Source organism: Lissotriton helveticus, chromosome 6 (genome assembly GCF_964261635.1).
Source record: "Lissotriton helveticus chromosome 6, aLisHel1.1, whole genome shotgun sequence".
Classification (NCBI taxonomy): Eukaryota; Metazoa; Chordata; class Amphibia; order Caudata; family Salamandridae; genus Lissotriton; species Lissotriton helveticus.
The window spans coordinates 1629446880-1629474028 of NC_136067.1; the positions used below are offsets into that span (position 1 = coordinate 1629446880).

Sequence of the window (27149 nt, forward strand, 5' to 3'; positions counted from 1 at the left end):
ACCCTGTGAAATGATAAACATTACAAGATGCGTGGTCTCCATACGTTTTATGGGACCCCGTAGGTGGCAGTTTTCTTGTTGGGCAGATGGATTGTTTTCACACGTTTGTTGGGATATAAGTGTAGAGTTATTGGACTGGGTATTGTGAAGATGTGTGCTCACTGTACCCCTTTTTCTACACTACAGAGCGGGGCCTCATACTCCCGAGCGGTCGCCGGGTGAGGTGAGGTCTTCACCCACACAAAGCTGGGTGAGTATCATCGTGAGGAAATGCCTCAGGGTGATGGAGCTAGTATGCTTGTTTAGAAATGTTTAAGAATGCAGAATGTAAATTATTCTTGCAGTTGTGGCCAATCGGTCTCTGTGTACACATGTGGTTGTTTATGTATAGTTTAGTGTTGTCTGACGAAATGTTTTCATGTTTTTTGATAGGAAGAAAACACATTGATCCCCTTCCAGTGGACACTTAAGTATTGAAGTTCCTGGTAGACAATAATTTATATATTGTTTATGTAGTACATTTTTCATTTTTTCATATCTCTCACTCATATGAAGGTGCAGTAGCCAATCTATGTTCTATGGTCCTGAAGAAAGCCGGGGTAATGGCCCCTATGGCTGAAACATGTCGACCGCTCTGCATCGCGCCAGTAGGTAGCTTCACTACTTGGCGCTTTTTAACGTATGGCACATAGACTTTTGTTAAACCCTTTTCTGAGTCTGTGTAGCCATTTTTATGTATCACCATCACTTTAGCACTGCACTCTTTCGTCAACATCATACTAAGATGTTTATTATGACTACATTACTGTTATTCATTCCCACACCGGCACTTTAAGGTCGGATGGAATGTTCAGCGATCCCCACATGACGTGAAATCCACCAAAAAGGGTGGTCTGATGGGAATTGCTTTAGCTTTTTGTTTAACAATTTTTGTTAAAATGTGTTCTCAATGAATTCATGCAGACAGCAACCTTCACTTGCATACGCACTGCGTGTGACTACGGTGACGGGTAGAGCCACACTTTGTTCCTAGACCTGGTCTGTTCTTTTGTGTAAAGTATATTGTCATAAGGGGTATGAGCAGACAGGTCGTTAAAGATTCCCCTTGACCCTCCACACACCTGTTTTGTTTTTCAATGATGGTGTAGTACGCAGGCTTCAGGTAGACGGACTTGATTTCTTGAGATCAACTTGGTCGTCACTTAGCCGTTGGCGTAGTTGTTGCGCTTGGTTGTTCGTGTTTGCTTATATTTGTTGTGTGCACTCACCAGGCTTGTTCTCTTGTGTTTGCCAGCGCATGTTGTGGTTTCCTCTCGTCTTCACCGCTGTTTGTTTCTTTATTCTATTTCTTGTGTTTACGCAGTCTTTTTTTTATTGCTTGTTTGTCGTGCATTTATCACTGCTTGTCGTATGTGTGTCGGTCTTATTCCGTCTCTTGCACCTTGCTTATTGTTCTTTGTTGCACTTGCCTGTGCTTGTTTCTTTGTTAAGCCTCTTGCATTTACTTGTGTTTTTTCTGTTGACTTCAGAGGGTTGTATTTTCTCACACTTGTTGGCAGGTTCCACAACTGCCTGACTCTAGCATGGCCGACACATACAATTCAATGGGGGCCTATGGCTGGCGCCTGACTCTAAGATGGCCGCCGCTCGAGACAGACTGTGCTTATATTTACTCAAGATTTTCTTCATGTGAGTGCCAAATTTAAAGTCCCTGGTTTTCTGACTCATCACTTGGGAGTGTGATCACTCAGGACTCACCCCACGCCTCTTTGGTGCTATCGGCAGGCGGTCTTGAGTCCGGTCTTCGCTTTCTCTCTTTCAGTGCCTTCCACGTTTCCAGCCGGGTCAACATTCACGCGGCTGGGCTTGGGGTGAGTGACGGTTCTCAGCAGCTTTTCTTTGGCTCACAGGGTGCTCGGCGATTTCCGCGCTCTTTCCGAGCGTCGCGTCGGGACCCCTGCAGGCTCTCGGGTGTCGGGCCACCCTCCGGAGGCACACAGGTCAGCGGGCAATACCTCCGCTATGTTGATCGGTGGGTCTGGGGCACGGGCAGCAGTGTCTTTGAACAGCGCTTTGGGCGGCATACGCAGGCACTGCGAGGGGTGATCCTGATTCCAAACCCCCGCAGGCTATGCCGACACAGGCTGCAGACTCACCGTGTCAGCTGGCTATTTCTCCCGAATTAGGGACACTCCGGTGGCCCTCTGACAGTGCAGGCAGCTCCCTCTCTCTTTTTTTCCCTTTGTTTTCAGTTACCGGCTATTGAATTCTGGGCAGCATTCAGGCACGGCATGTGGAGCATTCCGTTTTCGCGCTCCTCACGCGCTGCGCTGACACAGGCTGCAGGCTCTCTGTTTTCTTGGCCGTCCACGGGCGGCAGGGGTCTTGGCAATGTGGGCTTCAGTTACCATCCCATCCTCGTCGCCATTGTCTTGCCTTCCCCTCAATTACCACAGGAGCCGGAGAGTATATTCGATACATCTTTATTCGTTCATGCCCTACTCATAACTGCCCCTTCAGTCCTTGTCCCTCCTATTCCTGTTCCTCGTTCCTAGCTCCGCCCCCCAACCACTAGACTGCATCACGACACGACAGTAGTCAAGGCGTTTATTCAGGGATTTGTTCCTGGCTGAAGATAGGCTCATCAAGGTGCCTCTAAGAAAGGCATTCAAGGCATCCCATCTGATCTAATCTGAGGTATTTACTGGTATGTTTTCTTTCAGTAATTGGGTTATTGCGTTGTTGATCTTGGATTTGGAGGTCTCGTCCTCCAGGAGGGCATCGTTGAGGCGTCAGAGTGTCGAGAGAGGGGGGCTATTGGTAAGGTTGAGGTCTATGGATATAAACACGTGATAGAGATTATTATAGGTTCAATATTGGGAGTTTGTGAAAAGGAAACATAAGATTTGTCTAATAAGATGTAGTTAATTCCAGTGAGAGTGTGGTGGGGAGAGGAGTAGAGTGAGGAGAGTCTAGCTAAGATACAATCTATTGGCAGGTTAAAGTCCTCCCTCCCCCGCTAATGAGTATGCCCATCTTGTCTGGCATTTCTTAGAGGCGTTTGTCCAGGTCCTTCCAAAAGTCGACTGAATTATCATTGGGAGCATAGATCTTTACGACATCAAATTCTCTGTTTTTCCTTGAAACTCTAGTGATTAACCAATGTCCCTAGTAGTCATGTGTGCGAGATAAAACATTGATTTTGGATTTTCTGGAGAACAAGGTGATAACATCATTCTTTTTATCTACAGCTGGGGAGATTAAAGCATTGGTGACTCAAGGGCAATAGAATCTGGCACCTTTGGTGGCCTCAATATGGGTCTCTTGTAGTAATATTATGCCCCACTTCAGTTTGTTACAGTAATGAGCAATCTTTTTGCATTTTACGGGGTGTGAAAGGCCCTTGGTATTTAGTGAGAGAATTCTAAGTCCAGACATCTAGTAGCAGTGTAAAGGCTCGGGTAAGGATGAGTAGATGTCGGAATACAGTGCAGGATAATGGTCAGTAAAGTCGATAAATCCATGTGAGGTTAGGAAATCTATAGTGGTATAATGCATACATATGTAATGCATGTATAAACCAAGTGTGTTGACCGTAGTTGTGATCTATATTATAGTGCATATGTGGTTTCATGTATATATGGGTTAGTAAGATAAGAAACAGTCATGCTTAAAAGCCTTAAATGGTGGACCCTGTTGTATTTCAATTGGTTACTACCGCTGTGCGAAGTAGTGGAGGGAGACAGTAGATGAATGGTAGTCCTGCGGCTAAAGTCGAGGTATATGAGGATGCGGAAAGAAGGAGGAGGTAAAGAATGGGGTGAGAAGAGTGGGGACGTGTGAGAAACAGGAGAGAAGTAAAAGTGAACAAATTAAAACCCCAAACCCTAACTCAACTACACCCTTAACCCAAAATGCGGAGCTCTTGAGCGGAAGAGAGGTAGGCCACGAGAAGACCAAGCCTCAACATCGACTACCCTAACTTCTTCCTATGGATGGTGCAAACTTTCCCAGATTCATCAACTAAGTAACAAACAAAGTGCAAATAGATGTAATCTGCAGCACAGTGATTGATAACCCAGCAAGGTGAACAGATTTAGGTTACAATAGGAACACAGCGAGAAAGAGGTGACATTGACAAAGCACACCAATTCGGGAAGGTACCAGTGGTACTCCAGCGTTAATGCTAATTAACTGTTAATTAAATGCCATGAACTACTAAATAATTGCTATTAACTCCATTATTAAAAGACATGATTAGGTTTAAGGTGTGTCAGATGAAGACATCATATTCAAGACCAGGGTGCTAAGAGTGAATAGTGTTGGTTAGAGATCCAGCATAGGCCAATTATTGGGTTCCAGCGTAGGCCTGTGGTGTGGAGCACTAGAGTAGACAAAAGGTAAATGTGGAACGAGTGGGACAGATTCAAACGCCCATTCCAGTTTGCGTGGAGGTGTCCATAAAGGCTTTAAGATCCGCAGGAGTGGTGAAGAACAATGGTTTGCCTTTAAAGAAGACGCAACATTTGGCCAGATCAGCAAAGGAAAAAGGAATATTACGAGCTTGAAGAAGCACCATGAAGCCTTTTCTTGTGGAGACAGTCGTTTTGAAGTAATCCTGAGCAACTGAAATGAGAGACACTCAATTGAATGTGTTGTACTTCCCTCATATGAGTGAGAATTGTTTCTGTGTGAGCAAAGGGTGGAAGAATATTGTACATATGCGCATGGATAGACCAGAGGCGGCACTTGTGGGTTTGCCTGAGGGAATCCTGTGCACCCTTTCTAGTTCAAAGTCTTTCTTGAAGTAGAAGCCCATTGTGCGAGGAATCCATGATTCCAGGAATTCAGCGCAGGTGTTGGCATCATTTTCAACGTTCTCCGGAAGGCAGAAAATGCGTACATCCCCCCTGCGGTTACGACCTTTAAGTTCCAATAAATCTCTCGCCATTGACTTCATTAATTGGTCCATGTGCTTTAGAATTAAGGAGTTGGAGTCTTCCAGAGAGTGGATTCTACATTCAGCTTCAGTGAGTCTGTTTGTAAGGCCCTTAAGGTAATTGCGGAGGGGTTGAATGTCGTCGTGCATGGCGCAGGTGTTGGTCATGGTGTCTTGCGCCGGTCGTGGTGAGCCCTGAGACATTGTATGATGACTTTGATGCAGGCAGACGTGTCCCCCTTGACTTTTATCGGAGAGTCTGGAACTGGTGGAGTATGATTTGGAGCATTTATGTGGCGCTTTACTATCCTTGTGATCTTTCGTCACTCTGCCTTAGTGGTCAGCTAACCTGCAGTTTGAAAGTAGTAGGTAACTGATGGAGGAAGCAAAGTAGTGCAGTCGATTGAGTCAGGTGTATTTGGGTGCTGGAGAACCTTCACAGAGTGCAGTACTAGTGTTGTGTGTTTCCTATAGGGACGTTGTCATTTCCCCTATGTTGGCCTAACTATGCACATTGTAGGCTGCTTTAGCTTTGTACAAGTTACCAAAGTACACACTTGTTTTTATGCCAAGTTATATTTTCACATATAGTTAGCGCACGTTTTTGTTCTTTTCCTGGGATTTAGTCTGCACAGCATAGGCAAGGTCAAAGAACACTGCCTTTTATTATTCTTTGTGGTCGGACACTAGCACCTACACATATAAGAGACACTCGGCTGCTGTTTTTGAAAACACGTTTGCCATATAACTCAGGACGTGTCATTCTAAAACACACAGAGAGTGGAGACTCGCAGACAGCGCAAAAGTCCTGAGAGAGAAGAGCTGTGTCAGCTGGGATGTAGAACTGCTATCTATGAATGCTAAGGTAAGGGGTCCACTGCTAAGCCCAGAGAGCTATAATCATTTAGCGTTAGCAGTGAGGGTTGGTTTAGGCAAATCTGTCAGGTAATATGACACGCCTTTTTATTATATACGTCTAATACCTATGCTTCTGGCATTACTGACTTGTATTTACTTCCTAGTTGTGGCACAACTGATAAATATTAGAGCACAATAGTTTAAATAAACATTATAAACTTTCCTTGTATCTGTTCAATTTATTGTGGACAAGTACTAGTGAGAGAGAGAAAAGGGGTGACCTGCTACCATGATCCTGAGAGGGTCAGGAGTGTTTGTATTGGGGTACCAAATTACTTGCCTCTCTGGAAAGGTTAGGAGAGAAAGTGAGGCACTATCAGCTAGTTGGGTTCAGTCCCATGGAGGCTGATGTCCCTACATGCTGATGTTCTATGGTCCCAAGCATAGTTTTGTTCTTAAGCAGAATCCCAAATAACAGTAAGAGCACAATTCCAGAGCCAGGCTTTTACCCTGCACTGGACTTGTATGATGGAGCAGATGGGTGGGGGCGTGGGCTTGGATGCCAAGGCGGACGGCAGCGTGAGCGCCGAGCTCCGCTAAGGAACCCAGCATTTCTCCTGGAAATCGACCCCCTAGACCCCCCATACGCAGCTGCGAGGGTCGGGGAACCGATGGGTAGCTGGCCTGGAGGATCCCGGTGAACTGTGGTGTCGACCGCGGAGATCTTGGAGTGAGCCTCGGGACCGCGCTGATTGCGAGGGCGGCTTCAAGATGGCGGTGCCGTCCCTCTGAGAGGCTCCTGGACGGCGCCGCGGGCGGCAAACCGGTAGTGCATTGCCGGGCGCTTTGAATCCCGGAGCGCAGCAGTTAAGGCAGCGACCGCGGGAGAATTGTGGCAGCGCACCAGCGGGAGCCTCGGGAGCATCGGCTCGGGGACTCCTGCACCGGCAGGCACTGCGGAGCGGATCGGCTCCAGAAGAGAAACGCTGGTGGCAGCTCTGAGGGACCGGAGGCTGAGCGGCAGAGGGCGGCCCACGCCGACTGGCGCTATTGTGGTGACTGCATCACGGGGGCTTGTCCTCGAGCTGTGGAGGCCGGGCGGCAGCTGCCAAGATCAAGTCCTGAGGAGGGCGCCGGATGGCCTTGGGGGCTGCGGACTGAGCGCCGCCAGACTGAAACGGGCGGCGGGTCTCTTGTTGGACCTCTGCTGTGCTGTGAGCTGCGGGGAGTCGGGGGCGCCCTTGCTCTGAGGCGCACTGGAAGAGCCTCGTGAAGGCGGTGGCGAACTGTGCACCGATCTGGGCTGGAGGGGACGTTGGCCGAGTGCTCTGGCTGCTGTTGCCCTATCGGGGCCTACACGGATCCAGCGGCGGAGTAGACGAGCCCACTAGCGGCCGGCGAGAGGTGGGTTTTGACGGACCAGGCGGAGTGGAGGGGGGCTCCTATTGGACTCCCCGGACCTGTGGGGTTGTCCCTTGGGATAGCCTGGTGAACATCAAGGGATCCCGCCACATGGCCATTGGAGTGCTCCGACGATCGCCGTCATGGGCAAATCCAGTGGGAGGAAGGAGGAAGACCGGCTGCCCTCTGACGCCGAATACCCGCCTCAAGATGACAGGGAAACACAGGATTTACCGCACAGTCCGGGGCTCTAACTTCAACTGGATAAGATTCTGGCTGCCATTGCGGACTCTCGCGTCGCCCTCCAGCAGGGCATTGCGCAAGTGGCAACGGGACTGGGCCTGCTGCGAGCTGATCACTTGAAACTGTCAGATCGGGTGAAACAGGTAGAACACACGATCCAGGAGATTGAACCTGCGCAGACCGCGCTGACCGCATCGATGGCGAATGCACTGGACCGAATAGCGGTGCTGGAGCGGCGGGCAGAAGACGCGGAAGGCAGAAATAGGCGGAACAACATCCGCGTGGTAGGATTGCCGGAAAAGATAGAGGGGTCAGACATGGTGAGCTATCTGGAAAATTGGCTTAGAACACTGGTGGCCCCTGAGGGGTTATCGGCCTTCTACACCCTGGAACGCGCACACCGTGTCCCTGCTAGACCTCCACTACAGGGACGCCCTCCACCGTCGGTGGTGGCGCGGCTGCTACATTTTAGGGACCGAGACTTGCTCCTTCAGAAGGCTCGCAGGGGCGGCCCTTTCCAGGTTGAAAATAGCAGTGTTATTCTATTCCCGGATTATTCACTAGACACTCAATGGCGCCGCATGTCCTTCCAGGCAGTCAAGAAAGAATTGCGCGCAGAGGGGATCCAGTATTCTCTGTTCTTTCCGGCCAAGTTGCGCATCGCCCTAGATGGTAAGAGCTGTTTTCATGACACACCAGAGGAAGCGTGGGCATGGCTGGAATCCTACAGGGCCGGCAAAGACGATCGGGAGGTGGAAGCGCAGGAGTTGGCTAGAGACTCCCAGCCTCGCAGATCGCAGCGAATATGGGGCAGACGGCGGGGTTTACGGAAGCCATCGACCTCGCAAACGGCAGTGGAGCGCAGGGGAGTGCTGGTGCTGGATGCGGTGACGGCGATCTCTGGAGAATTGCTGAGGACCTCGACAACGGGCTCGGACCTGGGAAGCGACAAGGGCCAATCGGAGGCAGAATCCTCTACATCGGATAGTGCAAACTTGCCGCTGGTTACACCAGGAACGGCGGACGGACTACTGGATGAGTAGACTTTGTACTCTTCTTGGGATTGGGAGTTCTGATGTGGCGAGATGTACTACAATGATTGTCACTGTTGGGAGGTTCCTATGGTGCGTTGGATGTATGGAAGGATGGGACCCTGGGCTGATTTTGAATAAGTGGGGAAGGCAACAGTAAAGGCGGGGGTTATCGGGGGGGCTACATTCATGGGGGGACCTGGGGCGGACAATGGGTACGTTTTTTTATTACGCGCAGGTTATTTGCTAGGCTCTATCCACCCCCCACCAGATGGTTTCAGTTAGCCTGCTTTAGCTTTGTTTAGGGCGCATGGTTGGGTTAGTTTGGATGGGATTCACTATGTTGGTGCCAGCTCTTGGGGCGGAGGGTGCTGTTGTGGGCGTGGCGGGATTGTTTGTGGATGGGATTGCTTTGTATGGTGGACATTGCCTCCCGGCGCGGCTAATTGAGAATGTAGAGCTCTTGCGTATTGTGCATCCGTACTATGGGCCCGTTACCTGGCAACCAGGGGGGAGGAACGAATTGTGTATTTTTTTGCATTACTGTTATGGGCCCATTACCTGATGTGAAATGTGTGACCTGGAATGTACAGCGATTGCACTCCATGCAGCGTAGATACAAAGTTCACTCCTATTTGGTGCGTAGGGGCGCGCAGATAGGCTTCCTACAGGAGACTCATTTGACCAGGACAGAGGGGCTGGCTCTGCAGCGCAGATGGCGAGGTCAGCTTTACTATACCACTTATTCAGCATTTGCATGAGGGGTGTTGATCTGGATTAGGGCGGGGGTCTCCTTTCAGGTGACTGATCAACTGGTGGACTCTGAGTGCCGCTATGTAGTGGTTAGAGGACGCCTTTATGGGCGGGAGGTGACCCTTTGCAGTGTCTATGCCCCTAATGTGGAACAGGCGCCCTTCCTGGAGAATCTGTCTGCCGCCCTTGCGGATTATTTTACGAATCCAGTATTGATGGGGGGAGACTTTAACTCAGTTGTAGATGTGGCCATGGACAGGTCCCATCCTCCACTGTCCACAGCTCCGGTTCATAAACTAGCGAAGGTCAGGGCCCAGTGGCAAGATAACTGGGGATTTATTTATGTTTGGCGAGCGCAGCACCCGGGCGATAGAGATTATTCGTACTTTTTGGCTTTGCACGATTTGCATGTGCGGCCGGACGCAATGTTGTGTAGTCCTGGCCTGGTATCCTTGGCGGTTGGCAGCGAATACTTATCGCGCACCATATCGGACCATAATCCGTTGTTGGTGAGTTTCTGTTGGGTCGCGGAGCGCCCTATTGTACCGACCTGGAAACTGCGCCCCAAGATGCTGGAGGATCAGGCCTTTCGTGTGGAGCTGGGGGATGGGGTGGAGCAATACTTTGCGGAGAATGCAGGCACGGCCACGACAACGGCCCTGGAATGGGATGCTTTTAAAGTAGTGGTTCGCGGAATATGTATTGCTAAATGGTTGGGGGTAAGGAAGCTGCTATTACAAGAAATCGAGGCGGGCGAACTGGCCCTAAGGGAGGCTGAGAGAGCCCACTCTGACGGTTCTGGGACTCGTGACACGGTCAGTCCCGGAAGGAAGCAGTAGCGGTGGTTGTGGAGCGCTTACGGTGCTTCGATCATAGAGCTTACTTGGCCCGTGCACATGCGGAAAGGGATAAGGTGGGCACGCTGCTGGCTTGGCTGGCTGACCCCGCTCCCAGACGCGTACCTATATTGGCATTGACCTCGTCCTCGGGACGTTTAGAATACACACAACATCAAATAAATGACCGATTTCAGTCTTATTATGCGAGTCTATACACGAGCCAATTGCAGACTGGGGAGGTGAATGTTCAAACGTTTTTGATGGAACTGGAGCTGCCTACTGTTGGGGAGGAAGAGGTGGAATCCCTTGGTCAGGACATCACATTAGCCGAAATTCGCTGAGCCATTAAGCAGTTGGCGCGCCACAAAACTCCGGGAAGCGATGGACTGCCTATCGAATTCCACTTAGCGTATATTGACCTCCTGGCCCCCAGATTACTGGCATTGTATAAAGAGGCTAGACAGCGGGGGTACTACCGACCTCCGCTAGGGAGGCTATCATTGTTCCCCTCCTCAAACCAGGGAAACCTCCTGCTGATCCAACCGCGTATAGGCCTCTGTCTATGTTCACCACTGATTATAAGATACTGAGTCGAGTGCTGGCCACTAGGCTCCTCCCCTTCATGACACGGTTAGTCCACTCTGATCAGGCCGGTTTTATCCCGACTCGCAATACCGCTAGCAGCATACGTAGGCTGGTAAGAATATTGGATGGAGACAATGGAGCGGAAGGGCGGGCGATGGTCCTTTCGGTTGATATTGCTAAGGTATTCGACAGCCTGGAATGGCCCTATTTGTTCTCAGTTATGAAAGCATTCGGGCTTGGAGATGGATATGTCTGAAATATTGTACTCATCGGCAACCACTAGGGTTCGGGTTGGTAGAGTGGTTTCCTCCCCTTACCCTGTGGGGCGGGGCACTAGACAGGGCTGCTCTCCCTGCTGCTGTTAGCCCTTGCGGTGTAGCCTTTAGCTGCGCGCGCTAGGATGGGGGGGAGGAGGGGCGTTCCAAGGCTTGCGACTTAACAACCAGCCGCAATATATCTCACTGTATGCGGACGACCTCCTATTGTTTCTGAGAGATGCGGGGGAGGCCCTGGAGGGAGCACGCTCCCTCTCGGCTGATTCGGGGATATCTCGGGGCTGCGGGTTAACTGGGCGAAGACTTGCATATTCCCGGTGACCAGAACATGCGACCCGCCCACACTACCGCTTGATTTGGCATGGGAACCTAGGTGTCTCCCCTATTTGGGGACGCATGTGTACCACACTCAGGAGGATCTCCTTGAAGGCAACATCGGCAGAGCGTTGAGGGGTCTGAGGGGTAGCATGCGGTTCTGGGGGACTCTGCCATTGTCGGTGGCAGGTCGCGTAGTGCTGCTGAAGATGGTGGCGCTTCCTCTGCTCTTTTTTCCGGACCCTACCGATACGGATACCTGTTGCATTTTTTCGACAACTCCGTTCTGTGGTGGGGGGCTTCATCTGGGGCGCAGGGTAGCATTGGATACTCTGATGCGGCCGAGAGCTTAAGGGGCCTTGCAGTCCCAGATTTTGATTTATATTATCTAGCTGCACAATTCTAACACCTTACTCAGGCAGTGGCATTGGAGTTTCGAGGGCCGGAGAGGGACTCTGAACCAGATGTGCCACGGCTTGTTCTGTCCTTCGTGGTCTGAACTGGGGTGGCAGAGTGGGCTAAAGAACGGTGATGGATCAAACCCAGATCTTTTGACTGGGTGTGAGTGTTTGATTGGTTCAGATGCTCCGTCCATCACCACCCCCTTTTGTACCGCTTCGTGGTCTTACAGCAGAGACTGTGGACTACTGGTTTGTCGATAGTGGAGGGCGACCTGAGGCATTGTTGGAAACTATTTCACAATAGAATTGTGGTGCAGCGACCATACGCTCCCGAAATACCGCTGGGCATGTGCCCGGCATTGCTGCATGGAGGGGATTGGTCCGCCCTCGCGGAGTGGTAGGAGCTGGGCCTGCAGATGGTGGGTGATATGTTTGCAGATGGTGCACTATTGCCCTATGGTACATTGCAAGAGACTTTTGGTCTCACGCGTGGCCATTTCCTAATGCACGTGGCACTGGTTGCCGCTATCCAGAAGTATTGGGGTACTTGCCTCTCAGAGCCGCCAATATGTGGTGATGGCAGCGGGCACGTATAAAGCGGTCACATGCTTATATAAACGTATGTTGGGAGAGGGGCTGAACCCATTGCAGAAGGTAGGGGAGCAATGGGCGACGGACTTAGATAAAGAAATACCCGACACGGCCTGGACACAAATAATTAAAAGAGCATGGAAGAGCACCAGGAATGCTAGGTTCCAATTGATCCAATTTTGTATTCTTCACAGGGCATACCTTACGCTGGCTAAAATTAACCAGTATTTCCAGGTAGACACAGCGCTATGCCCCCGGTGCAGACTACAGGACGCGGATTTGCGGCACATGCTGTGGGATTGTCCGCAGTTGGGCGCGTACTGGGAGGAGATAACTGGTTTGCTCTGTAACGTAACCGGACGACAGATTACTCCGGACAAGGGGACTTGCCTATTACACTGATTTCCACACACTAGTAAAACTAAGTTGTCTAGCAAATTTATAGACCTAGGATTTATACTGGCCAAGAGGGAAATTACATCTTACTGGAAGGCAGCGGCAGGCCCTAGCTACACTAGACGGAGGGCAGCATTGCTTATGTGGGCAGGCAGCGAGAGTTCGGTTAGACTGCAGCTGGCTCATAGGTCCCATAACGACAAGGCACTAGAGGCGGCGCGGGCTTGGGAGGCCCTGGTGATGGCGCTACGGACATCAGATCTAAACACTGACTCAGGGTCCAGCGCGCTGACGGAGGACGAAGACCAATAGACAGTCTCCTCTAGGCATTGGGGGGGATAGCATTGGAGGCGATTCCCGACTTCCGGGGAAGTCAAAATATTTAATGGTATTGTTGATGTGATGACATTTATACAACCCGCACACTAGGGTAGTATTCTGTTTGCATTCATTTTTTTGGTTGTAGCGCCGGCGGCAGGGGGGGGGGGAGGGGCCGTTAGACGTGGCGGGTGGACCTGTATATGGAGTTTAATGACGACCTGACGCCCGGTACTTCAATCACAGTAGTATATTGTATGGGGGGGGGGGCTCGACACCGCAGCGGTAGGTCTGGTACAGAGACCTTGCGCCATTGATCGGCCCTGCATAATTGATTTGTTTGATTGTTGGAATAGTGTCAATGTTCCCTTTATTACTAAATGCCGGGCTCTATGTAACTGCGATGGTCCATCCTTATGTCTGTATGAGTTTAAAACAATAAAAAGATTTTTAAATAAAAATAAATGGAGCAGACAGGTGTTCATAACCCTAAACGTCTAGTATGGTGCCCTGATTGGAAAGAGCAAACGGACGACTGAGGCACAAAGGCACTGAGGCACTAATGATGAGCAGATGGAGAGGAGCAGGTGCAGGTTGACTGTTGCTAGATAGGTAGGTATAGGGTACCTATAGCTGGGAAATACTGAGTTGTTAGTCTAGACCTTGCTAAGATGTGCTCATATAATAGTACTCAGCAGAGTGGCAGGATACATATTAAGGAGGGTCTGTTATAGATTATTGTGGGCGTCTTCTTGCTTTTTTTTGCTCACTGACTGCTGCTACCTGCACTTAGCTGCAGTCTGTGCCCACTGCACCAGTGTGGTAGGAATTGTGGGCAATAAGGCAGGAGTGCTGGGTGGATAGTGCTAGGTGAGGAACAGTCAACCCTGATGAGCGCTATCCTCACGGGAGCCGACATGCACCTGGAGAGACACAATGGCCACAGCTGTGAATGCGAGATGCAGACAGTATGGATCAGCGTGCTGCAGCCGTTGTTTCAGTGTGCAGGCTATGTGGGGGTGAAAAGTAAAGGCACGCCTGCAATCTTGAGCCCAAGTATCACGTTCTAGGAGGTCGGTGAGTTCAATTTGGCCTCAGGGCCTTTTATGAACTGGCCTCAGGGCATTGAGAGTTACTGCACATTTCTCATGTCGGCACCACATACAGCTTGACAAGTAGGGCGCGGAAGATCGGTCTCTGCCTGAGAGTATGTGAAGGGGTGGACTTGGAGGCTGTGAGTGCGAGACGCAGCTAAGAGGTGATTAGGCTATGTGTAGGTGGCTTGCGATTGGGACCTGATGCTCAACTGAGTCTTACATCAGTGATGCATGTGGAGCAGTATTGTTGATAAATATAAGTGCAGTATATATGCATTGGGTGATCGTGTAAGAGTACGCTGCAGGGAGAAGTGTGAAGGTGATGTGTAGCACTTATCTGAAGTAGGCATCATTGCAGTTGCAGAAGCAGGCGTTGTTGATGGGAGTAGTTGCTGCAGATATGAAGAGAGCCTCCGTGTTGGAAAACCAGGCAGTCAGCGAGTCAGGTTGCCAAGATGAGAGAGTGCAGCGATGTAGATCTCACTGAGAAGGCAGCCGCCATTCTAAGACGTTGCATTGCCGAGGACCTTGGAGAAAAAAATGAACACCCTGCGGCTCTGGGAAGTGTATTACTATTTCGCTCCAGTGCTATGGGGTGGCAGCGCTGTGAGGTATTTAGCTGGGCACTTCTGTCAGAATGGGCAAGCTGGTCACATGATAGTAGTGGATGGAGTACTGAGCCGGCGGTTTAGGCAGCCATCACTCTCGGGTGCAAGCTACGCCCCGTGACCCAGGATTCTTTTTAATGTTGCCAGAAGCTCCTTCCAAAAAGACAGAATGGCAAGAGCATCCGGCCATTATTTATATTCATATTTGTGTACATTGTTAAGGACCTCTTTTTTCTGCATATTAATCAAACTTCTAGCCATAGCTCTATTTCAGCCCTCCCCCTACTTGATTCTGTTCCCCAGCTTGAGTTCCCAATTCTTTACCTGAGTCACAATGAATGTGCCTTGCTTATGTGAGAGTATTGCACTCAGCCTCGAAATTGCCCCTTTGTTGCAGTAAAGAAAGTCAACAGCTCCCTTGAAATTTGTTTTATCTCCAGTTGCAGCTGGCTCATCTCTGAGTTTATCATCCAATGTCGGAACTGTCAATAGTGCAACCTCACCTTCTCATCTAGGCCAAGCTCCCTCTTGCACACGTCTAAAGATTTAATTTTATCGCCATTGAACATATCAGCTTTCACTTTACATTCGCCTTGTCGCCATTTAATAAATAACATTATGGCCATCTCCAGTTAGAAGTCAGGGGCCGCATGGAATAGGAGTGTAGGTGGGAAGTAAGACAAAAGACAAAATTTAAGAGCCAATGAATCCCAACCCTCAAGAGAGATTTTTACCAGGGTACTCATATATGTATTAAGTGAACTTCGGTGTTTAGGAATCCAAGCTACATCCCATAGTGGCTGCCCCATTTCTGCCCTCTCCATATGCATTTAGATCCAATCTGTTTCTAATAGTGACCAGTTAAACAGGACACTCAGGTGATCCAGCTAATAGTACAAGTAAACATTTGGGAGTGCTTGCCCCCTTCAAAAGTGGGCCAGCACCCTAAGATCCACCCCATATACCACAAATCCCAAGACAAATTATGGGGATAGCTTGCAGATATGATGATCCCATTTGCATGAAAACGGCATGGAAAAGATATAAAAAGGAACATCCTGCTGAGACTTTTCTGACATCTATTCTATCGAGCTACAAGAGAAACAGTAAAGGTCCATCTATATTGAGGAATTCAAATGTCCATCAGCCTGGGAGAGTAGTTGGTTCTAAAGAGATTCTTCAATTGTGATGTGTTCTTAACCAAAGATTTTTAATATGGGAGGTCGCCCACAGAATTGCGTTTGGGAGCTCAGGTGTTCCTCTTCCCTTATTATTTAAAGTTGGGTTAAGGATTTCAGATTTACTCATATTCATTTTGTACCCGGCCACCTATTCGTAAACTTGTAGTTGGTGTACCACTGCCTTGATAGAAGTTGTTAGTGATGACAACAGGAGAAGAACCTCATTTGCTTAGAGTGAGATCTTGTGTTCCTCGCCTAAGAGAGTAATGACCTCCGTGTCTGATATTAAGCGTGTGTGAATCACAAAAGCAGGGGAGACAAAGGGCATCCCTGCCTGTAGTACCACTCCATAATACAAAGGGTTCCAACAGCTGTCCATTAAGCGTATTGCGGGCTGTAGTTGCAGTACAGTTTGCAATTACCACTGCATTATATTTCTATCCCAGAACGGTCTTTGACATGACTATTACGAGAAACATCTTTCAAAAAAACCCAGATGATGAAGCTCCGCCAATGGGTGGGCTGATGGGTATTTTACTCTTTTCTTTGTTCTCTCATTTCTCTCTCCTTTGAAACTTCTTTGATAACCTTTTAGTATGTTTGAGTCCGGACACCGCAAATAGGTGCTGACTATAGTATGAATATTAAAAGACCCTTGGTATCTTCCGTGTGTTACTATATTACGAGAAACGACCAGTCTACCTACTGAAAGCTTCCTGTGCATCCAGCGAGATCAAGACCACTGGTACCCACTACAAGTTGACTTTCTCACTTAAGTGTACAACTCTAAGTATATTGTCATGAGAATGTCTCTGTTGACTGAAACCAGAATGGTCTGGATCACTCAGCCCAAGAAGTAGGCTCTCTTTTTGGGTAGCTAAAATCTTAGATCTTCACGGTTATGTTCAGGAGTACTAGCTTATATGAAGTACATAGCCTGGGGTCGTTTCGCAGTTTGGGTAAGACAGGTATAATTGCTTCTCCAATAGATAGGGTCACCCTCCCATACTCTGCAAACATAATGACAGATTTTCAACAATTGCATTCAGTATCTGTGAGAAAACTTTTTATGGAAAACCCTACTTGCCTGGGCTTTCAATGAATTAATGGAGGCTACAACTTACTTAAATTCCGGTGACTGGGCCTTCCAGTAGAGAAGTCTGAGTATCTATGAGCTGTCTGAGCTGTGTTTGATATGCAGGACTCCTGGTCCACCTTACTGAACGTGCCATTTGAATACAGCTTTTCATAAATGCAGCAAATCTCTTCAAATTTATTGGCTTTACTAGTAAACAAGTTCCCAGAATCTAACTGTATCTCCTTAGCAAAGAAATGCTCCATTTTCTTCGTGAATTGGTGAGATAGTCTTGCTTCGAATCTTGAATTAGGCTTATATGAGTGTCATCTGGGGCTCAGAAAAGACAGCTCTGCTTAATTTGTGTATTCCACGTTAAGCTGTCCCTTGATTCCTATTAGCAACTTCTGAAGCTTGTGAGGTGTTGGTCAGAATAATCCAGAGCTCCTTCTCGAGCATTTGAGTTTCTGGTAGTGTAAGTCTTAGCAACTCCAACTGAGATGCAATTAGTTCCCCCCTCACAAGGCGGCCTTGAAGACATTCCGTACTGTTAGAGGTGAGACACCCATTTCGTTCATACTAAAATTGTCCTTAATTTGGGAATCTATTTCTTTCATCAGCATCGGGTCTCACAGTAGAAAGGGGTGCAGAATCCACCTCCTAGGCGCGCAGTGCAGTACCCATCAATAGCCAGTAAAAATCAACACCAGGGCATAGTCGGACACTGTGATGGCACCAATTTCTAGCCTGTCAACTAGAGGGGATGACTTATAGCTAATCAATTGGTAGTCAGTTTGTAACACTATCCTACGCACACTTAAAAAGTACATATACTTTTCGTTATCTGGATGGTAACAAAGCTCAATGGTACTCCTATGTCTCCAGCCTTCTCCTCCGCCCGAGATATCGGTCTGGAGGAATTGCACTGCCATCGGCCTATTGGAAAAGTTATGTTTTGCCACTCTCCTCAAAGGCAATCCTGTAAGGATTTGTCCATCGATAGAGTATCTCCTATTCTCAGAATTTGTCTGTGGTTGATTTAAAAGATCTCCTCTTCATCAGGGTGGCTGCTGAAACATCCTGATACAAATCATGATTCGCAGATTCCAACTGTGTCATGTTTTCATCCTTTTCTAGCACCCTGCTGCTTACTAAATTTCAGTTGCGCCAAACTGATTCTAGGTTGGCTGTTACATCTATATGAACATCCTGCAGATACCTGGATAGGTCCTGATTTATTTCTTCCCTCAGTTGTCTCCAGGTCAGATGTCTAAGCGCCATGGCAGGTTCCTGTGCATTAGTGCTTATCCCAAGTCTCACTGTGTCTCACCTCAGTTCCTCTCCTGTCATTTATTTCCGCAACCTCTTCTGGGCCTTCTTCTTGGGCCCATTGGAAGGAAGGTTGTGGTGCTATGATAACCTCCTCTAATCCATGGAAAGCAGCTCCAGATAGGAGGCAGAGGCAGAACATGCCCAGCCTCAGAGCATCTGCAGGAGTCCAGTTTTGCTTCTCACAAAGGGAACAGCGCAACCAAATGGAGTGCTTCACCTTAAGGGACTGTGTGCATAGCTCAATGGCCCTCAGGGAGCTTACTATAGCGACAGCTTCAGTACTCATTTATTTACATACCCAGAACCTCCTCTACAAGGCTAGGGCAATTTCAGAATCCACTGCACTTGGGCCAGCCTGCCGGGCCCAGTGGGACACCCTTACGCTGCAGGGACCACCAGATGCGCTGCAGCGCTACACATTATGACCCAAAGCTTCCCGCTGTGGACCAGTCCACGGCTATTGGCAGGCACCAATCCACCAACCAGGGCCATACTACTTTCATCTGAGCCTCTGGCTGTAAGGTCTACCACTGTTCACACAGGGGTTCCCCCCATCAATCCAGTGGCATATTTGCCACACCCTCACCCAATTTCCCTCAGCATCCATGCCATCCCAGCAGCCACTCCAAGCACCATCTTGATTGTGAAGTGGTGCACGCTGTGGCAGGCTCTATGGGAGCACTCCTGGGTCACCATAGCCATTTAGTCTGACTGAGAACACAGTCAGTTCTCAGGCAACTCTCCGGCTTATCCTCCCCACCTGGGAGTCTTGGTGTTGGGGCAATGCCTCATTACTGGTGAGGCAGGTGTTGAACGTGCAGTAAGTATGTCCACTCAGCACTATGTTCCAACCCTAAATCATTGTTTTAACCTAAGACATCTACCTTGTGTTGCATAGCCTCAAAGTCAGACATAACTATATAACTGCAGGCTGAATACATGCCTACAGCCTTTGAATGAGGGCTTACAGACCTGCCCTAGACGAGAAAACACTTATCTGCTCAGATCCAATTAATGAGCATAAAGTCTCATTTGTATACACAATATATTTAGAGGTGGGTATACATTTTTGGAACGGTGGGTATGGTTATTAGACAGCAACCACTGAAAAGCCTTGCTTGTCTCTCTATGCCAGACTGAATGGCCTTGATGGGAGAGAGGCATTGAGTTCACAAACTCAATAGGCAGTGAGGAGGAGCTTATTGCATACAGTTGTTCATTGTTTGAATCATATTTTCCTTGATACAAATACTACAAGATGTTTAATATCGGTTGTATGAGATGGTGATTGAAATGTCCAGGGTGCTGCATAGGTTTTGGAAACCCGCCTTACATTGTGTTTAACATTGTGTATAACCAAATTTTATTTCTTTCCACACATCAATTCCTTTCTCTAGATAATTGAAATGTGGACCATGAGAAGTTAGAATGAGTATAAAGTTCCATAATAGCTAACCTTTTCATTCAGTGTCTAATTTTCCAATTTGGCAGAAGCCCCATGCGGATCTACTTATCACATCTGCCATACAGTGACCTAAATCACTACTTGAATTGTGAAATGTGGTGCTGTATTTGTTTAATAAACCCTCCCACCGATGTGCGGGGGACCTGAAAATGGAGAAAAAAGTGAGGAAAAAATTGTCAGGGCCTCACTGGAGTAACACCATGGGAGGTGACAGGCTGGTACTCGCCTGTGTCCTCAGGTTCTCATCATTCGCACCTGCCAATTTAAAAGAAAAGATAGATAGTGCAGAGAAAAACAAAAACAAAAATGTGGTGTATGTACTACATGTGACCCTATAAGGAGTACCAGGAACCCCTTAGTTTAAAAATTAGCTGGGCACATTGGCTACACTATTTTATTTCTTGCTGTGTGTCTGCTCAATTAATTGAGCAGACACACAACAAGGAATAAAATAGTGGTGTTACTCCTGTGAGGCTCTGCCAATTTTTTCTCCGCACACCAGTGGGACGGTTTATTAAGCAGATACAGCACCACATTTCACAATTCAATTAGTGATTTAGGTCACTGTATGGCATATGTGATAAGTAGATCCACTGCTGTGACACATGAAATTGCGTTTCCTCTTTAAAAACATATGGTGGACGTTTGCTTTTGTTCATACATTCAGATGGACTATTTTTTAAGTGCCATCCTGTGTCTGGCATTGCCCCAGATGAAATCTCTGATCTGCCTCTCTCAGGCGGCAAAAAAGGAAGCTGGCACGTACTTTGGCAAATTCGTAAAATAGTACAGAATTCGCAGGAGGATCACCATTTTAGAGAGCACTATCCTACCCATCACAGCAAGTGGCAGCGTGCTCCAGAATCGCATCTGCAATTTGAAGGACATCACAGCTCTTCCCAGATTCCCATCAAAAAGGTCATTTGACTGGCAGTAGATCTGGAGTCCTAGGTAGCGAAATGTATCGGGCTTCTACTGCACCAGCGTGCCACTCATGGTGAGACACGGATCACAAAGCCCCCCCTTAAATGGTAGAGGCAGGATTTATCCTTATTCACTTTCAATCCGGAAAGCATAGCAAAGTCCTCCAGTAACTGGGTTAGTTGGGCGGAGACACGATCGATATCCCTGATACAAATGAGGAGATCATCCGCATAGAGTGACACCTGATGGCTAGCATCCCTCAGGGGCACCCCATCCCCCAACTGGGTGTGCAGAGTTTCTGCCAGTAGCTCCATTGCGAGCGCGAACAGGAGCAGGGACAAAGGGCACCCTTGACGCGTACCTCTTTGTATAGGGAGGGAGTTTGAAATGTAGGGGCCTACCTTGACCCTGACGGTTGGGCCAGTGTAGAGAAGGCGTGTTAGTTGAATAAATGTTGGGCCAAGGTCAAATTTCGCAAGTACTGCAAACAGGTATGGCCACTCCAAAGAGTCAAAGGCCTTTTCTAGATCCAACACAAGGCATCCCGTTCTGGGCCATTTCTCCACCACGTAAGTGGCCACCCTGAAGAAACGCTGCAAATTGAGTGAGGTACTGCGAGCTGGCACAAAGCCATTCTGATCCATATGGACCAACCCTGGAACTGCCTAAGACAGCCTGTCTCCCAACATCTTTGTGAGTATTTTATAATCAGTGTTGAGCAGGGCCAGGGGTCTCAAGGAGCCCATTTCCACTGGATCCTTGCCCGGCTTCAACAATGACACTAGGTGTGCCTCACGCATAGAGGGAGGGAGCTGCTGAGAGTCCAAGGCTGTGGTAAGTACCGTACCAAGGCCATGCACTAGTGAGATGCGGTACGCCTTGTAGTACTCAGCTAGCAGACCGTCTGGCCCTGGGGTTTTCCCGGGCGCTAAGGATTGAATGGTGCCGCCGATCTCTTCCAGCAATATCTGTTCGTTGAGCATCTCTCTATGATCCCCGGTCGCTGTGGGTAGCTGCAGACTGCCTAGAAACCTCACCAGGTCTCGCTCATCGCAGCTACAGCGGGACTGGTACAAGCGTGTATAGTGTTGTGTCAGGGCCGCATGTATGTCACGTTGCGTGACTAACATCTGTCCCGTGTGTGCCCGTAATGACCCAATAGGGGCATGGGTGTGTTCTCATAATCAGCCAGGCTAGTAGTGTGCCCGCTCTATCTGCCGCAGTGTGGGTACGGGCTGTGTGTGCAGTGTAATTGTGACATAGAAGCCGTTCCATGAATTCTATATGCTCTGAGCATAATGCCTCTAAGCGCTGTGAGTCTCTGCCTGCCCCCTCTCTCTCCCATTCAAAGCGCGACAGTTGGGTCTCGAGCCTAGCAAGGGAGTCAGATAGTTGTTTGCGAACATTCCACGTGGCCCCCAAGCAGTGACTTCTGATTGACACTTTGAATGCTTCCCATTCAATAAGCTGGCTGTGCCTGCATTCAGCTCAAAATATGCCAAGATCGCTGTCCCCAGTGACGACCGAAACGCTGGATCTTCCAGGGCACTGGGTTGCAGACGCCACGTGGGGACAGGAGGATGATGTGCCTCCCATCTCAGCTGCAGCAATAATGGATTATGATCGGAATGGGTCCGCCATAGATACTCAGCACCGTGGACCAATGGGAGCAATGCCTGCGAGGCTACCAGCCTGTCCAGGCGCTCATGTAATCCATGCACTGCCGAATAATGAGAGTATATGCGAGCGGTGGGATTTAGGATTCGCCACACATGCAGGGCTCAGTGTGACAACCAACCAGAGAGGGCCCTTGCATTGGATGCCGAAAGGGTTCTGTTGACGGGCAGGAATGACCTGTCTAAGTCTACATTCAGTACAGAGTTAAAATCTCCCCCAGTAGCCAGGGCATACCGCTCCAACGGGTTGCTACCTCAGAAATGCGTGCAAGAAAGGAGGCCTGATCTGAGTTTGGGAAATAGAGAGAGCCTAGTAGTATCTCTTGGACATTCAGATGCCCCTTCACGAAAGTGTACTTGCAGTCTGCGTTGCTTGTGTCCTCCTCGATAACAAACGGGATTCCGGCTCTGACCCATATCAATGTGCCCCTCGCATGTGCTGAATATGTGGTGCCGAGTATATGACCTCCTATTCAAGCAATCCAGCTCAAGTGTAAATGTGTGTTTCTTGAAGCAATGCTTTTCCTGTCTTGCGGCGCTGTAACTACGAGAAAATAGAATAACGGCGTGTAGGTATGTGCATGCCGCATATATTCCACGTGGTCACTTGAACCTGTGTCATGTATGAGTAGCGTATCGATCCAAAAGTATGGGACGGGCCATATAGCTACAGAGATGGAATGCATGCGGCGGATTCAGGCTGATCTTTAGAAACTAGAACTTAGAACATGAACTGGAGCCATGTTAACGCTTATGAACTCTATGGTGGGGCTCATCCAAACTATTTCTTTGCCCAACAGTGGCAGTAACTATTCCAGTGTGAAGACTGGTAAGGGGATGGGTAATGTGGGTCTTACGGGGAGTGTCACCTATCCCTCCATGACGAGGAAGTGTTACCTGCTTCCCCAACCAGTGCGCTAATGAGTGCATGCGCTATTCGTGTGGTGCGGCGGTCATGGCCGGAGTGTAGTGTACATGCATGTTATGACTTGAGATATTGGTGGCAAACGATATTGTAAAAAGTGAACAATACAGTCAATGTCCATAAGAGAGTCGCTACTTGCGTGTACCGCATCCTGCACTGTTCCTGTCGGTGGCACTGTGTTCATATGATGTCATCTGCAGTCTGTGGTGTAACTTACGGCAGTGGCACTCCGTCCAGGTCCTCAGGCCTAGGAGTAGATGAGCCGCTAGCAGTGGCAGACCCAGAGGAGCTTACGTCTCGGCTCTCACGATATGTCTGTGTCCCCAGTGTCGCTGCTACTTCCAGGGCAACGCGTCGCTCCAACCGGCTCTATTCTGGGTTTGGTGCCGCATTCATTGTAGACACGCTTCCCATTTTCTTCCGTTGCCCTCGACGACGGGTCCTCCAGTTATTGAGCCTAGGTGTCTCTGCATCTGAGGGGCGCGGCCCGACCATAAGCCTGAGACCTCCAGCCAGTCCCAGACCTCTGCAGGCGAGTCAAAGAAACGGATCACTCCGTTGGCTACCACCCTGAGTCTAGCCGAGTACAGTAAGGAGCATGGGAGGTCCAGGGCACGCAGTTGGCGCTTCACACCAGTGTAGATGCTTCTCCGCCTCTACACCTGCGCCGTATGGTCCGGGAATAGCATGACCTGACTCCCGCCGACCTGCAAGTCTGAGGTCTTGCGGGTTTCGCGCAAGACTGCATCACAGTCTCTGTAATTTAAGAGTTTGAAGAGGAATGTCCGCGGGCAGGCTCCGGGAGGACGTTTGTGAGCCAGCACCCGTTGCGCAGTTTCTACTACAAAATGTGAGGACAGTACCCCTGTGGGCAGGAGGGTCTTGAGCCAGTGTTCCACACAGAGTTCCGGGGTCCGGCCCCCATCTCCCTCCAGAAGGCCAACCACCCGGACATTGTTTCGGCGGGAGAGCCCTTCAACGTCCTCGACTCTGTCCTCCAGCATGTGCATACGGTCTAGGATGTCCTGCAAGGCAGGGGTATGGCTTTGGGCAACAGGTTTCAGCTCTAAGAGAGAGTGGTTGTGCGATTGCACTGTCTCTGCCAGTTTATGGTGGTCAGCACCCAAAAGAGTAAAGTCTGAGGTGACCTTGTCGATTCGAGATTCAAGTGATGTTCTGGTCTGGTTCACTGTGGTTCTGATTTTCTCCACTGCAGCCAGCACAGAGTCCAGCTTAGCTACAAGCGCTGCACTCGAGGTGCCAACATTGTCCTCATCCCCCGTAGGCGAAGGGTCTGAAATGCTAGCCCTCGAGGCATGCTGCTGAGTGTTTGTACGCAGGCGTCCCATGGCTAGCTTCTGGGTGGACAGCATTGACTACCAACGGGAAGCGGCCTCATGACAATGTATTCCACGCTTTTGTTATGCGTACGGGAACGCCTCTAGTGTCTGCCTGCTTGGCAAGAGGTACAGCGCAGAGACACACTGATGCCGCATGACACTGGCGTTGTCTCACTTGGTGCGCAGTACAGGCGCGAATCCCCTTCCAGAATTCAGCACCTTCAGAGCAGGTATCAGTAATGTAGACTCTCCCTGAGGAATATAGGGGTGATGTATTCACTGCAGCGTGAAGCGTTGTGGCCAATCACTCAACAACAAAGCGCCCGTTGAAGGGGGAGTGGTAGTGGTTTGGCCAAGTCTGGGGTTAAATATGCTTCACCTTGGCACGGCTACATGCCAGTTAGGCAACCGCCTACTAGCCTGGTGTTTGGTCCTCCACAGTACCACCTCGAGGTTCCACCACTGCACAGGTAGTAGGCTATTGCGCCCGGGCTTCCGTCTGGTGTGCAGCACGTGTGCGGTAAGTGGTCTCTTGTTAAGCGGGAACATAGGTCCCGTGCATTACTGTACGCGCCGGCTGCCACTACTGTACCTTGGGGGACTATATAAATTGAAAGGGGAAGGTGCAAGGATGGAGTCTTAAGGTACTTTGTATTACAAACCAGCCGATTTCAACTTGTGAACAATTTTTACTAATAGTTGTCAGTTAGAAATGAAAATAACAATGGAATATTTTACGCAAAATCCCACTCTTTGTCCAGCTTTCAGAGGTAGCCTGTTATGGTAAATTGTGATGAAGGCTGCTGATATGTTTAGTAAAATCAATAGGCACAGATAACCTTTGTCGAGCTGTATCGATGTAGCAGCCTCTTGTGTAAAGCTAGATTTTTAATTGTAAAACAGGCCTTCGGTTGTTATGAAAGTGTACATTTGATTAGCAACTGATTTTTCAATTGCATTCCCCAACTAGGGAAGGTTTGAGATTGGGCAATAGTTGGAAGGTTGGGAGGGATCAAGATTTGATCCTTTCGAGTGAAGGGGGAACTTGGCTGGTTCTAAGTGTTTGGGGAATATTCCTTTGTCCATGGATGCATTAATCAAATTGACCCAGGGGTCTTGGAATAGGTTGAATTGATCGTTCACCAGCTTTACCCCTTATCAGCCAGGATAGCTTGAATCCAGTGGCACTGTGAGCCCAGGACCCACGTCTGGGCATATCTGGCGCACTTAGGGTGAGAAAGAAAAAGAGACACAATTGATGGACGGAATACAGAAAATCAAAATATTAACCCCCAGAAATTGGACCTAGGATGCTTATTTCCAATCCAGGGAGGACAAGGCCTGGCAGTTCGGGCTGGACTGTTCCCATTTGGAGCAGGGTCAACACTGATTTGCATAGGGCTGGGTTCAAACTGGAATGGCATGTGGAGCAAAAAAACAATGGATTTGGGCCCAGATCTCTGTACTGGGGTGAATGTCTGACATTGTTCTGCATTCTGTCCATCAATTGTTCTTTTTAAACTTAATAATAATATTATCACAATACCCCAAAGATGGACCTTGAATTCACACTAATAAATCCTAAGCTCAGTCTGGTAGAGTGGCAAAGAGCAGTCAGGCTTTACTAGAGGAACATGTGTTAAGCATTTCAGAATACCAACATGGACGATAATTAATTGAAACGACTCAAGCGAAATTCGACAACAAATTTATAAAAATACAGTGCATGTTTTTCTTAATTTAGACACCAAAATGAATGTGATATCATACATATAACCAGAGGAATAGATTTCTGACACAATAATAAACCAGTGTAGTAAAATACATAGACAAAATAACATTACGGTCAACAGCAAAATCCACTAGTGACAATCAGTCACTTCCAGGCCGAGTTACTTAAACCATTATAGGGGTAGGGTCATGCGGGCCCCAGGACTAGGCCACAACAGTCAGATCAATTTTATCTAGCATGTGGAGTCCGGGTGCAGAGTTCTTCTGGCAGTCAGTGGTGCTGAATGGGAGCCGCGGGTCGTGCTATTTTTCCCACTTACACAATACTGCAATTAACAAAATGCAAAAACACTCCCGGTACACAGTTGCAGATGTTGAATCATGGTCGCACCATGCTCTCTGCAGCTGCAGCTTCGAGAGTGGGGGTCGGTTACCAGACTGGTGACCAACACGCCTTGGCAGCAGTTAGCACAACAAAAACCTCTGGGCTCTTCACTGGGCCCAGGAGAGAAAAGTAACGGCCTGAGACTTCGGGGCAGGCAAGACTACTACTCCAACAATGCAGCAGACCACCTGGATTTGGGTGATCCCTTGGAGGCGATTCTTTAGATCTGGTGAGCCTTTTTACCTGCAGTGTGGAAGGGACTAGTGCCAGCAGCCCAGGGGAGACTGAGGGTGCTTCTGGACTCCACAAGGGTCCCTGGTTTCAGGAGTTTTGTGTTTTAGCCAAGGACATGGGTCGTTCACTTAGTTCCAAGTCTGTTGCCTCGGGGACAAAGTATCCCTCTTTTGCTTTGTGCTGGTGGGCAAAGTCTTGTTGTCGATAACACGGGTCTCTGCTTAGTCCTTC

General features: G+C 48.9%; 1 protein-coding gene across 6 annotated transcripts in view; it reads right to left on the reverse strand.

Annotated features, from left to right (window-relative positions):
* Window positions 1-27149, reverse strand: part of EHBP1 (EH domain binding protein 1) — a 2232712-nt gene that overhangs the window by 699658 nt on the left and 1505905 nt on the right. The gene's annotated exons all lie outside the window — the stretch shown is intronic.